Source organism: Fistularia commersonii, chromosome 14, assembly GCF_037954325.1.
Source record: "Fistularia commersonii isolate RoL2024-O1a breed Wild chromosome 14, RoL_Fcom_v1.0, whole genome shotgun sequence".
Classification (NCBI taxonomy): domain Eukaryota; kingdom Metazoa; phylum Chordata; class Actinopteri; order Syngnathiformes; family Fistulariidae; genus Fistularia; species Fistularia commersonii.
Window position 1 is genome coordinate 13,450,950 of NC_141297.1, and position 15,016 is coordinate 13,465,965.

Here is a 15,016-nt window from a genome sequence, read left to right on the forward strand (position 1 = left end):
GAGGCTTCTTCAGTTCAAACCTGCTGCTTAAGGTGTTCTTTTCCTTCCGCAAGATAATATGGCTCCGCAATAAACAGCTGCCAATGATCAGTGAGTGTTAATACATTATCTCATCAATGAAAAGCAACGTACTTCCAAAGATAGCATGTTCTGACTGCCAATAAAAATAACCAGAGTCTGAATGTTTAAAATTCGTTCCATCAAAATACTGAAAGCAACCTGCAGCATGAAACATAGTGTTTGATAAATAAGTTGTGCTTGGAGTTACTTCTTTATTTCACTTTAAGTATCCATTATGGCTGATAAAATGAACACAGTGAACACAGATTTTTTTTTTTATTTCATTACTTCAGCTTCCCCACAAATTCCCAGCAATGGTTGGATTGTCCCTTAATACCCAACATCTTACTGGTTGCCAAGAAACTGACCTGAAATTCTCCCACTAAAGATGAGTCATTGTTGTCTGCAGTCAGTATATTAAGGTATAGTTTCTGTATTGAACACTATTTCTAAGAGGAGAGGGGTTAAAGATACAAACCTGTGTCCAGAGCAGGACTAGAGTGTCTCAAATTTGTTGTAGCTCACTTGACCAGCACATGTAATTAATTTTTGAAACTGTGATTTTTTTTTCTTCTTGATTGACTCAAATCCCAAGGAAAAATATGTGTTTTTTTGTCAACAGGAAAATACATCAAATGAATGTTGAATGAATAGAATAAATTTGTGTTTGGTGACTGGTCTGAGAAAACAAAAAAATCAAATTGCTTATTCAAATCATTTGCAATGGAGGAAAAGATTGAGAGTTCAGAAACTCTTTTGAATCAAGGAATTTACAAGTAGACATAGAGAGATATTTTTCAGGAACGCTTATGCAAGCAAATGTACCCAAAAACGTATTATGTTGCTGCATCTTGCAAGATGCTATTTTGTTCCGTTTGGATTTATTCCATTTCAGTTTAATAAAAAGACTGGTGGCTGATATTATAGCAGTCTCTACTCACTGTCATTTCCATTTAGTGGTGTAATTGTAAATAAATACTTGGTTGTGTACCCTCCAGTCAGTGATTATGATGACGCACACACAAATATAGTTATGTCTCATGTTTTCCTCCATTTCCTTTACCTTATTTTCATAACTCAAAAGAAAGTAAACTATGATTTATTGTCACCCCAAGATGTGGTAAACCTAATGAATCAACAATTTTAACTTTCACATGAAACGGAAGCTTTTCAACAAACACAAATCGTTACTGGAACATTTAGTTTAATGCAGAGTGTAATTGATAGAGATTCGAGCCGTACATGCAGAGTGAAGCAGGTGTGGTTGACTGGGAGTTTCTGGAATGAGAAATTAACCATGAGAGTTGTACTGCCATACTGGAGCCACATAGCAGTATGTGAGGTAGCGGTGGTAGACTTATACTGTACAGGCGCCTATATACTGTACAGGACTGTCTCAGAAACTTAGAATATTGTGATAAAGTTCTTTATCTTCTGTAATGCAATTAAAAAAAACAAAAATGTCATACATTCTTGATTCATGACAAATCAACTGAAGTATTGCAAGCCTTTTATTATTTCAATATTGCTGATTATGGCTTACATCTTAAGAAAACTCCAAAGTCCTATCTCAAAATGTTAGAATATCATGAAAAAGTATTTTTTTGTTTTTTTAAGTTGCATTACAGAAGATAAAGACCTTTATCACAATATCCTAATTTTCTGAGACAGTCCTGCATGAACAGTGAACAATAAGAGCGACTCTATCACCTGTATAGCCACATCTTTAATGTAGGCATAGCTACAACCCAGTCACCCAGGCTGGAAACTCTCGTGATCATGAACTTGGGCATGAATAATAATATTTTCAGATTCACCATAAGATGACAAAGGTGAGGGACCGAGGATAAGAGGAATGTGAAATGGGAGTGCAGAACTTGGGTAAACACTCTCATCCTTCATGGGACAAAGAAATTACTCTTTAATCGTAACAGTTTAATCCCCTTAATCATTTTTAGTATTCTTCAAATGCTTTTATTCAATATATTTCTTATGGCTGGCTGGTGTCTTACCTGTTTACTCATGTAGGTCATATCATGGTTTTCTGTTCTTGTTGAGACAGCCCATAGAAACCAAAAAGCAAAATGCTCAGTATGTCTCCAAGGTAGCAGAAGAAGAAGAGATGTTGAATTGTTACTGTAGTAATGTCACTCTTTCATTTTATTCATCTGGGAAGGATTCTACTTTTAAGTCTACAGTTGAATAAAGAACAGGGGACAGGCATGGGATAATGCTGCCTCCAACGCTGGTCTCAGTTTATTGTCTGTTCATAGGCAATGTAAACCTCACAAGTGAGAAATTCTCGCATCATATGCAGGAATGGAAATGTCAAAAGCAAAAGAGTTGTAGCCTATTGGCTGAACTATGGTCTTCACTGCGTTACAGTAAAATTCAAAAAAACTGGAAACCAATGATGATCTATCTATCTATCTATCTATCTATCTATCTATCTATCTATCTATCTATCTATCTATCTATCTATCTATCTATCTATCTATCTATCTATCTATCTATCTATCTATCTATCTATCTATCTATCTATCTATCTATCTATCTATCTATCTATCTATCTATCTATCTATCTATCTATCTATCTATCTCTCTATCTCTCTATCTCTCTCTCTCTCCATATATATATATATAATGCATTTATTTATTTACTTATACATATATATATATGTATATATACAATTTATTTATTTATTTATTTATTTTCCATCAGTTGAAGAATGGAAACTGAAAAATTCAAGTTGGTTATCTTGAATAAGAGTTATAAATTGCTAAATTTATCTGACATGTTGCATCTGTTACTAATTTGCTCAGCATATTTTTTTGTGAATTTAGTTTAAAAAGCAAAATACAATGTTTCTTCTGACACAGTCTTTTCTGAGCTTTCAAGTCAAAATTTCTTGTCACTTAAACTTTTTAAAATTTTGATTTTGCCATCTGCTTCAGTCCTACGAGGTACGAGACATTCCTTCTGTCTTTTAGTCTATTTAGAATCTATTTTCAAAGGGCCAAATTCATTTGATACTTTTTTCCATCTTCAAGATTCTTTGAGGCAAACGATTTTTTGAATTGAGAAGGAAAAGTTGATGTATCAGAGTGAAATGCTGCACTAAATTAGCCAGCCACAGCATCCAATGGTCTTTGGTGAATCATCAGACAAGGCCATTGATGCCGATACAGATGATTTATCAAGTTTCAAGGGAGCTGACCTTCAGCAGTGAATACTCTGAATGAATAGGCGTGAGCACAAGCACACACACACACATTCACACTGCGGTGGTAATAATAATACAAGAGCGACAGTCAAACTGAATAGGAGGAACGTTTCGAGAAGATCACCTCACCCTGCTATTCTCCTGTCAAGGATCATGAGAAACCCGGTACCGGGTCCAATGCTGCCACCTATGCGCGCCACGCGGCACTGCGTTTGGCCAGCCGTTTTACGCATTGGCACAACTAGGCGGCGCACTACTCCTCGTCTTCTCTCTCTCTCTCTCTCTCTCTTTCACTCGCTCTCCCTCTCCTTCTCTGCCAGGGGATGCCGGAGTCTGACCGCAGTTTCCCTCTCATTCATGCTGAGCGCTGCTCTCCTGTGCGCAGGAAACTGCAGAGCTGAGCTTTGGACGCGGAGCCGCCGCCGCCGCCGCCGCTGCTGCTGCTTGTCGAGCCCGCCGGGAATGGACTGGTCTTCTGCTACTACGCAGACATCTTTAAAGCATGCCAAGCAGGACAAACGAGGAGGACACTAAGATCGGTAAGTACATCTAAACTTTTTTTTTTTTTTTTGCAGCGGTTGTTCATCATCACGGAGCTTTTTTTTTTCTCTCCCCTCCCCTCGCATGACATTCCTCTCCTCCGAATCTTCCTTTCCTTCCCCTCTTTGTTTTCCCCGCCGATATTCTTCTTACTGTTTGACAACATGAACTTGACTGAAGGGAATAATCCTTTTTAAACCTTTGTTTTTGCGTGTCAAACTACCCTGCCGTGGTGTTGCTCACGCAGGGCGAAGTAGCCAGACTCACGCCGCGGATGGGGACGGACTGTCTTCCTCCTCACTTCACATCACTTCTTTCAAACAGAACTATTGAAGTTGTTGAGGATGAAGGATTACCTCTCTGCACTGATAGAAACTGCAAAATCTGTCCCGAAACAGGGTTTTTTAGATTGTGAACCCGTCCAGGTCACCTTAGGTCCAAATGTCCAACATAAAGGATTTTGGTTGATTTGAGATCACCATTAGGCTGCATTAAAAATAATGCGTTAGTGATACAATAACCACTGACAGGATGGATGTTAGGATGTTCTGTGAGATCAGGATTAGTAAAAATAAAAATGGTGCAATATAACTTTTACTTTTAACTGTATTTTACTTTAAGAGAAAACATCTCCCTTGTAAACTACACTTTTAGGCAATAGTTTGAAAGCGTGTGGGGACCTGTCGCGCACACATCTGGATGCAACATATGCAATGGAGTTTTTCCTGTAAACCTATGAGTTTAGGTGCTCCCACCCCCAGATATGGATATCTCAGTGCACGTCAGAGTATGTGATTGTAAGAATGTATGTTTGTGTATGTATGTGTGTGTGTGTCTACGGGTTTACGCCCTCTCCTCACTGCCCACACACACATAGAAACAAACATTCTCACACTCACACACACACAGAATCATCATTTTGGTGTCACATCCTCGTGCTCTGACAGTTTTGTGTCACCTTATGAATTTTTGACTTGAAATGCGTAGGTGAGGCAGACAGGCAAATTTTGAGCGACTACTGCTGCCAAAAGACCGGTTCGGCTGCCAAGTACATTGAACATTGAAAACAATCTTCTGAGGTTCTGTGTGTGTGTGCGTGTGTGTGTGTGCATTTGTGTCTGTGCGCTTGTGTACGTTAATGTGTGAGTGTGTGCGCATGTTAGAGTCACTGCATGCTCTGAACCCCCTCTCATCTCGTTCTCTCTCCCTTCTTATCTCTCCTGGGTTAAGTTGTGAAGATATGTGTACGTGTGTGAGTGTGTGTTCGTGACGATGAGAGCGCTTGGGATGAGATGCAAGGAGATTTAAGGGGAAGAAAGTCTGCCTCTCTCTTAAGTGTGTGCGTGTGTCATGACATGCCTTTGCTTGGATGCATGGATAAGACAGAAAGCCTAAGCATCACCTCCACTACGGGGCTCAGACGTGACATCCAAAGTGACTGCATGCACAATGTGGTAAAGCATATAGCATACAGTGATATATTCACTGCAGCGCGCATTAGTTCCTGTTACATCGGTTGACACGAAGTGATTATATTCAAATCCAACTGATGACGGTGAAGCTTGTGTTTTTACCTGCCTGCAACCTAATTACCTGGTTTATTCTTGGAATCATCTCTTTTTTTCTGATTGTGTATCCAGTATAATGTGGACAATGTGTGTATACTATAAAAATTTTTTAGCATTTTAGGAGGGAGGTTTTAAATGATGGGCAGCCTCGCAGCAAGAAGGACCCTGTTTCGATTCCTTCAAGGGGACCTTTCTGTGTGGAGTTTGCACGTTTTCCCCATATCTGCATGGGTGTCCTCTGGGTTCCTCTGGGTCCAAAACCATGCAGCAGGTTAATTGGAAAACGTGGGAAAATTTCCCTGAACGAGTGAGCGAGTGAATGATTGTCTTTCTGTATATGTGGGATTGGCAACCAGTCCAGGGTGTACCCCCGCTCTCACCCGATGACAGCTGGGATAGACTCCAGCATCCCCTGTGACCCTGAGTGCAGGATAAGTGGCAAGCAATGGATGAATGGATGGATGGTTTGGAAAGATGTCTTTTAAATTATGGTTGTATCACGGTTTTCTGCAGTATCTGCATCACAGAGTGCAACATCTTATTATAGAAACTAACAGCGTGTTGGTGAACATGGTAGCGTTCTAATAACTTCCACTGATAGATCTGCGTCAGCAGTTTAATTTGATTTTGAATTGTAAACATATTTCTGTAAAACACAATTGATGATATAGATGTATTTCGCTGAACATGGATCAGGGTTATTTAGGAGCTGACATCCTCTTAGACATCTTTTCACTCAAGTTGCTGTGGAAGTTTCTTGACAGTGACGCTTTGTTGTCACAAATTCAGCAACTGTCATAGTTAGTGTGTATGTGTGTGTATGTGTGTGTATGTGTGTGTTAGTGTGTGTTAGTGTGTGTGTGAGGAAGAGAGAGAGAGAGACAAAGAGAGAGAGAGCGAGAGGAGGAGGTTGGTGCTCCAGGACCTTGTCTGAGCAGAGAGCCACAGACAATCAACGTTGCCCCGCGGTGTGTGGGTGCGTGTGCCTGTGTGTGGGTGTGCGTGCTTGTTGAGCTGCTTCATACCTCCATTGCTTGTAATAAATAAACAGGGAGAGAAAGATGCAATAGAATGACAAAGCAGCACAGTTGTGAAGCAGTTTTGACTCACCTAGAGGAAGTGTGTGTAATTGGATGTAATAAATACACTGTTTAGCTGAGGGTGCCTTCAGAGGCTACATTTAAATGTTCAAGCAGCCCTGGCGGGAGCAGAAGCAGCAACTCAGCCATGATAGATACACACTCTCTCCTACTGGGCTGCTGACAAGTGGACTATTGGCTCATATCACATGGCAGAACACATTTTTTTTACTTAAACAAAACAAAATGTTCATGCATACGAATCAGTGTCTAGATCAGATAATGCAGTGCTGATTAGATAATATGAATCCATAAATCTGTAATGTAGTCAGAAAGTTTTGTGAGTGTTACCTTTTTCACACAATTATTAAAGGCTTTTATGTCACAAAATTAGAAATGAAGTGTGAAGCTACAGTCGGAATGTGTCAGGTAGATCGCTAATCAGGACTAAGAGTGGTCACTGTAACTTAGACCTTTGAGAAATGAAGTGTACATAAGTGTACAGCTGTAAAGTTTGTCAAATTTTTATATATCTATCGATTTATTTATTTATTTGTTTGTTTGTTTGTCTGTCTGTCTGTCTTTCTGTCTGTCTGTCTGTCTATTAAGAATGTATTTATATTTAATTTCTTGAGTGTAGTACAGCTTCTTACACTTGTGGGCAGGTTATTGCAGAATAGGACGTATGAAGATGGTTAAACATCTCAAGGAGGTTCTTGGGATTACTTGAACCTATGGAAAATATGAATCTAACATCACGCTTTATGGCTATTAAATTGGTTCTTGGCTGTCAACAAGACTATGAGGGATTTCAATAATTTCAGGTCAGATGTTAAGATATTTACCCACTTAAAACAGGCAAGAAGATAGAGGGACAATAGCAGGAAGTCTATTATTATTAGCAGCTTTAGAGATTTGATAACCCCTCAAGTACAATACAGTAGTCATTCATTTTTTATCATTTCATATTTGTTTCTGCTTGATTTTACCAAATCAGTATGCTTGACACCACTGAGGCTTGGCCACTTTGTCAGTATTTTCTTTTAATTAATTAATTAATTTTATTTTTGGGCCTGCTACAAAGTGTTTACAAATCCTAAATTCAAAACGGAGTGAGTAAAATAAAAGTGGGGACTGATGTGGGGTGGCAAGAGTGGGACAGCGTTGGAGCTTTTAAGTTTCCCTTTGATGCAGCCTCTGCAGTGAAAGGTTAAGGCAGATTAAAAAGGGCAGGCAGATTAAAATATTTCGTGTTGTAAGGGAAGAGACACTGATGCTGCACAGATGTGACAGGTAACTGCAAGACAGAGGTGGCAGCTAAAAATAGGACTTATGTAGAATTGTTTGATTGTCATTAGCATTCACTGTTGGATTTTTTTTTTTTAGAGGAGCGGCATGTGAGTGGGTGAGGGAGTTATTTCCATGTGAGATAATTCTGCTGTTGTTTTGTCAGCAATTAAAAGAATTTCAACATCCCATTTTCTTCCGCTGCCGCAGACTCTACAGCTTGTGTTTGTTGTCCCAAATGACTAATTTCTGCCTTATATCATGTGCTGCCTGAACAGTCAAGGCAGCAAAATAATATGCGTCTGTGTGTGTGTGTGTGTGTGTGTTTGTGTGTGTGTGTGTGTGTGTGTGTGGTAGCCATTTTTGATGTGTATCCAAACTAAGCCACATTGCTGAACTTTTATGTGTTTCTTTTGCAGCATTAGTCCAATTAGCCTATCAAATCACAAAAGGTGAGCAGTTATTAGAAGCATGAACATAAAGGAGTGAAATCATTAAGTTAGTTGGTAAGAGAAAAGAGGATACAAAGAATAGGGATAGATGGAGGAGGTTGAGTCGCTGAAGCGATCTCTGAAGGGAAAAGCCGAAATGACAAGAAGAAGAACTAAATCAAATGCAATTCCAAAGGGGCCACAAGCCAGTATTCTCCTCGAGTTGGTCCCAAGCCTGGATAAATGCAGATGGTTTTACAGAGAAGGGCATCGTCCCTAAAGATATATGCCAGACCAAACATGTGAATCAAGCCTTTGACTGTCATATTAGACCTGTCGAGACTTGGGGTGACAACCACCAGGGATAGTTATTCTTTCCTGGTTGAGAAGTTGAGGAGGAGTTATCTTGAAGGAGGAGTTTGTTGGGAATGTTCTGGGAATAAAGAGTGTTGGAAGGATGAGTCTGTAGCCCGATATTGAGGTTGTGTGAAGCTTGTCAAAATCTTCTCATAACAACTGGACTTCATTTTCTTCCCTTGAAGATGTTTCACCAGTCATCCGAGAGTCCGAGAGGTTTCTTCAGTTCGAATGGGCTGTGGCAAATTTCCAAGAAGAAGTTAATAGAAGATTCTAACAAGAATTGACCATGACCTGGATGATTGAGAACGTCAATAGACACGAGGGTGTGTGATGTACGGTTTTATTAGTGGTTATGCCCCACAGGAAGGTTGTGCATTAGAAGAGAAGGGAAATTCTGGAGCCAGTTAGATGATGTAATGCAGACATTTCCAGAGTGGCGAGAGAGTGGGAATTGGTGATGACTTCAATGGACATGTTGGTGCAGGCAACAGAAGTGATCAGTATGTGATGAGCAGGGACAGATGCCTGTGGACTGTACAAAAAAGATGGAAATGGCTGTAGTGAATACTTTTCTCTCTGAAGATACTCAACTGGACTGCATCTTAAATAGCTGATGTAATCTGAAGTAGATCGGTGAATGCAAAGTAGTGGTAGATGAGAATATAGCTAGACAGCACAGCATAGGGGTGTGTGGGATGATTCTGGTGGCAAGGCAGAAAAAAAGGACAGACAGCAAAGAACAGAACAGTGGAAGCTGTGTGGTTTTAAGGGCAGAGTTGACACAGCGATGGTCAGAAGGGAACTTCCAGATCACAGGACAACTGGAGCTAATGTGATCAGGGGGACAGGGAGGACAGAACTTAGTGTTTCATCTGGAAAGAAAGTAGATAAGTAGACAACTTGGCGGAATGAGGAAATGAACTACCATGCACAGAAAAAGAGGTTAGCTAAGAAACAGTGGGATACTGAGAGGACTGAAGGCATTTGATCCGAGTACCAGGAGATGCAGCATAAGGTGAAGGAGTGGCAAAAAGTGGCAAAAGCAAAGGGCATACGATGACTTGTATGCTTGGTTGAACAGTAAGGAGGGAGAGACTGTTAAACAGAGGGATAGAGATGGGAAGGATGTGCAGCAGATTTGGGTGATTATAGGTAGAGAGGGAAATGTATTGACAGGTCCCAGAAGTGTGATTGTGTGATTGGGCAGTTGGTCCTGATAATATGGCTGTTGAGATATGGAAGGGTCTGGAGAGTCTGGAGTTGGCAGTAGCGTATTTGATTAGGATGTTCATGTGGATTTTAGAGAGAGAGAGGATGCCTGACGAATGGAGATGTTTGATTTTGCCAATTCTTAAGAACAAACAACCTGCAGAATTATGGTAACTATAGAGGAATAAAGTTGATGATCCATTCAGTTGAGATATGGGAAAGAGTAGTGTCAGCTAGGCCGAGAGCAGAGGTGAGTGCTTGTAAGCAGCAGTATGGTTTTATGCTAAGAAAGAGTTCTACAGATGCAGTATTTGCTTTGGGAATGTTGGTAGAAAAAGCGGAGGAAGCTGCATTTTGCCTTTTAAGATTTACAAAAAGCAAAGGGCAGAGAGAGAACTGTGGTACTGTATGAGGAAATCTAGAGTGGCGGAGAAGTATGTTAGAGTGGTGCAGGACATTTAGGAGAGCTACCGTAGGTGAGACAAAGGAGGTGGAACAATATGAGGGATCAGCTTGTATGCCCTGGAAAGGAATGGAGGTTAGCCACAGCAATATTATGTGTGTGAATGGGAGGATCCAAGTAGAACATTGAGGCAAGGAGTAGAGTTAAAGCAAGTTTGGTTTGAGAAAAATGTCAGGTGTGATGTAGGAGAAGAGTATTCGCCTGAATAAATGGAAAGGTTTACAAGACTGTGGTGAAATCAGCGATGCTTTATGCTTTGGAGACTATGTCACTGAGGAAACAACCGGACACAGAGCGTAGATGAAAATGCTGATGTTCTCTGAGATTGAGGATGAATAGGAGTCCATCTTAGCGACAACACCTTAGATATTTTGGAGATAAAGTCAGAGAAGCCAAATTGAGATGGTTCGGACATGTGCAGAGGACAGGTAGTGAATATACTTATAGAAAGATGCTGAGGTTGGAATGGCAGGCAGGAGTACTGGAGACAGATCAAAGAGGAGATTTTGGGATGGAGTGAAAGAGGATATGGAGTTAGTCTGTTTGGGAGAAGAGGATACAGAGAAGGTTAGATGAATGCAGATGCTTTGCTGTAGGGACCACTGAGTGGAGGGAAAAGGAAAAGAATCAAATCTTTACCACTGGATATATTTTCACAAATTACAATTACAAATTACAAATTAAAAATTGCAGTGTTGTGGGAGTGATGAAATCAAGATAGCCTGAAAATATTGGAGAGAAGGGATTAGGAGAAACAGATGGCTGATCTTGGTCATCAGTGGCTGCAGTGACCCCTCAGGGTACTGAAATACCAGTTTCAGTACCCTGAAGGGTCACCATGCTACTAAGTACCAAAAAGGACTTGTTTTACATTGAACGACTGTTTGGAACAGCTCTGTTCTACGGATCTAGTTGTTTGCCGTGTCCTTTCTTACCATAAATCTCTGTCCCCAGGCAAGTCCTCGTGGCCAGGTGCCATATTTTGCAGAGAGCAGTCTAAATACTCTAAAGGTGAAATTGTGTATCATGATGACATAAAAATACACACCACATGTTTGTTTTAAAAAGATCCCTCTGAGGATTGTAGCTTTCAATAAGTGATATTAAAAGGACAAGATAGGGTAAGGATTTGGCCTTGTAGGGGCTCCTAATGGAGCTTTTTTCTTTAAAGTCTCCTTTTGAGGCATTTTTTTATTTTATTCTGTGAAGTGGAATGTCAAAATAAGATGTAGACAAGGATGGAACTCATATGATGCATTTAACTTGCCAATGTTCACCCTGGAGAAGGAAGGAAAGATGTCTAAATGGCAGAGGGTGGGTAAGAGTAAGTTGCATACTCAGTGATAAAGCAAATAATTATTAAGTACTAATGTGTGAAATGGAAATTAAGTGGATTTCTTTCACCTGGAAGAAGTAATGGAAAAACTTAAGTCAAGAGGAAGTAGTTGACTGATTTCATCAATTCGGTCATATATTAGTGGTGTATCTTTGAAGCAGAACAAAGGCATCGGTGCACAATGAAATCCAGCAAACACTATGAAATACTAGTGTCATATTGGCTCTGGCCTCTATTGTTTCCTTCTGTCAGGCTGAGGAGTAGGACAGGAAGAAAAATAACCACACGTAAAATGCTGCCGAAACGTTCACAAGGGACAATATCTGAGGAAGGGTTTAAAAAGATGAGAAATTGAAGGAAATGAGAATGGACGAAAAGAGAGCCATGAGCAGCGAACCAAAGAGATACTGACAATGTGACTCAGAGGGAAAGTGGAGGGATAGATGTTGTTTTTCAGACTGATTAGGTGTAAAAAAAAAAAGTGAAGACAGATGGACCTGTCCCTGCTACTTTTCGTTCCCAGGATGTTGTTAAAAGGACGGCTGCTAAGCTCACGTCAGTTTTTTTTTATGAGGTCCAGCACAATGTTTTTTCTTTTTTTTTTTTGCTGCTTGGTTATGAACCCTATCAACTTAGTGTACTTTGCAATAATTTCAAGGGTCTTTTTAAAGTTCTTATATCATTAATTTCAAGTAGTAGAAGGAAATGCAGTACCTTACTGAAAACAGTAACAGTAAGTCTAGGCTCAGCTGAAGCCCCATCATTTGACATAATACCTCCAGATGTTTCAGATAAGCCTGTCTGTAAAGATAGAAATATTGACAAAATGAAATAGTCGTTGGTAAAGATTTTAATTTTTGCTACATTAAAAATTAGTCCTGACTTTTCTTAAATGGTGACTGAAGAAATAAGAGCAATTACAAGGCTGTGTGTGCTGATGATTAAATATGATGTAAATTCATAATTGTTTTTTCCAATCACGCCGAATCGTGTTTGCAATGTGCTTCATTGTAAAGGTCAAGTCATTTTATATGCTTCCCCTCACTGTGATTAATATCTCATGAGTAATTCAACCAAGGAAGAGAGATGTAAATTTAGGCGCAAATTGCGTCTGTAGGGCTCTGAGGGTTAAGGCAGCAATAAACATACTTTATGATTTCTGTCTCTTGCCAAAAATGTCATGTACATTTTGATGGCTCATTGTTTCCAAGATGAAAAACTTGATTTATATTGATGAGTAAGAGTTTTCAGTTTAACTGCCCTAAAACAATGTTTTTTTTCTCCTTTTTCACTTTTGATTAGGCGCTTTAATAAGTAATTTCAAAGTACATTTTTACTTAGAACCCGTCCTTGAAATTTTCTGGCATTGATATATATATAAGGGCTGTCAAAGCATTGCATTTTTAATCAGATTAATCACAGGGCTGCTGTGTATTGATATAATGAGAATTAATATCCATTCATTATTAGTGTCATTTTAAGCAGGCAAAGTCACATACACACAGACACACACACACACACACACACACACACACACACAGACCACATGCTTTTTTTCCTTTTTTCAAATTAAAGAACAGATTTAGTGTCCAGATTGCAAAATTCCAAAAAATTAAAACATAAAACCGTATTTTTTCTTTTCTTTTTTTAATGAAAGTATCCATTTTATTGTTGCTCCCTTTTATCCAGCTGTTGAGACAGAGTTGAGTCAGTTATTTACGATAAGTTGGGCATCAGGGTCATTGAAGCACTTGCAGAGGATTCCGTAACTTATGCAAGCTTTTTGTTGATGTGGTACTTGAAGTTGGATGTTTTTTGGTGTAATGGAAACCCCCGTTTTTTGTTTTCTTTTTTCCCATCAAGAGAGTCAATGTCTTTAAAATCATTAATCTTTATTGAGTTGGGTCTGTCAGCAAATCGCATTGAAGTGCTAATGAAATTGCAATTGTCAGATTTTGAGTTATTGTATGCTGAGTGTATCATTTAAAATGGATTTATATTCATAATGGTAACTTGAGTTTCATAATCACATGAAGCCAGGACTTACTGTTTAATTTCGACATCTCTGAAACACCCCCAAAACAAAACAATATTGATTTCCATTGGAGCAGTCATCAATATGAAGAGCAATCCCAATAGAAAAAATAAAGATAAAATATCAAAATGAGCAAAACCGTGCTTTTGTGTCGTTAGTGCTTCGTGTCTTGCCAGTTTGGATGCTAGGGAAAGTTAAGTACAGACAGCAGCATTGATCCTGTGTTTTCCACATTTTGGCAAGGCATCCTGGCAGGTCCCACTTGGCCCTGCTGCAAGGAAACTGCAGCGAAATGACAGGAATGACTGTCAGTGCAGAAATGCTGAGTCAGTGAACACAGTGACACTCCTCTCATCATCCCACACACAACCACCCTTACTAACACACACAAGAACTGAGGTTCATTTCATTTTGTTGAGTGCCCGGTCCAACACAGACTTGTGTGTGTGATAGAGAGATGACTGTCTTTGAGAAAGAGGATTAGAAAGGTATGGGCAGAGTGTCCTCATGGGCCTCTTGGCTTGCAGCATGAATATTATATCCTTTAGGTTCAATATATGAAGAAAAAACAAATACCGACACTGTCTCTTGGTGCAGAGAGACTGTTGTCTTTGGTTTAACAAATCCACATTCTTCTGTTTTTGAAATTTTATCAGGAAATGAAAGCCTTAGTCCCACTCCATGGTTACGGACTTTTTGTCTACTGTGACAAATAGATCCTTCTCATGTTGAAAAACAGACCCTCTAAGCTCAGTTTAAGCCACCTAAACTGAAAATTGGACTCTGCTCTTTCTTCTTTGAAATTCTCTTGCATTCTGTCTTAAAGGAGAATAGAGCTGGAGGATATGGTTGATCAAACACAGAAATGGTGTAGTGTTTATAGTAAATGCTTCCATTCTGCCACAACAAAGCAAGCCTCTGGGTCAAAAAGATGTTAAAATTCATTTAAGGCACCTTAAGCTTTCCTGTTTGTGAGCTGTGGTACTCAGGCATATCCTTGGCTGATGCATTACCTCACCTGTTTCTTCCCTTATGGGATCATGATGTATAGGCAATGCAGAATGGAAATTTACCTTTTAAAAGATGCAAAAGGTTGCTGATGGACCAAAATTGGAGAGAAAGTGTTGTGTGTCAGAAGCAGCATTGACACAATTACAGGACAGCTTTTGTCTAGTGAGATGAATTTACCCAATGACCTCTGCCTAATAGGACTGCCTGTTATTAGGTTTTTTGGCCTATTTCTTTTTCCTTTCTCTGCCTCCTTTCTACCATTTTTGGATATTGTACATCATTTTGTCTGTTATTCTCTCCTCGTCTCTTTATTATACTTTACTTGCTCTATTTCAGTGCTGAGTGTGGAGCATATTACATACATAATATCTTTCATTCAACTGGGCATCTTTTTTCACCATGGTTGTTCATGC

The 15,016-nt window shown here is 39.5% G+C and overlaps 1 protein-coding gene across 5 annotated transcripts in view; it reads left to right on the forward strand.

Moving 5' to 3' along the window:
• The first annotated feature begins 3,693 nt into the window (after positions 1-3,693).
• Positions 3,694-15,016, forward strand: part of LOC147227339 (plexin-A1-like) — a 299,109-nt gene continuing 287,786 nt past the window's right edge. For all 5 annotated transcript variants that reach the window (XM_086158939.1, XM_086158942.1, XM_086158943.1 and 2 more), the window contains exon 1: positions 3,694-3,823. The gene's annotated coding sequence lies outside the window, so the exon portion shown is untranslated. The remainder of the gene's footprint in view (positions 3,824-15,016) is intronic.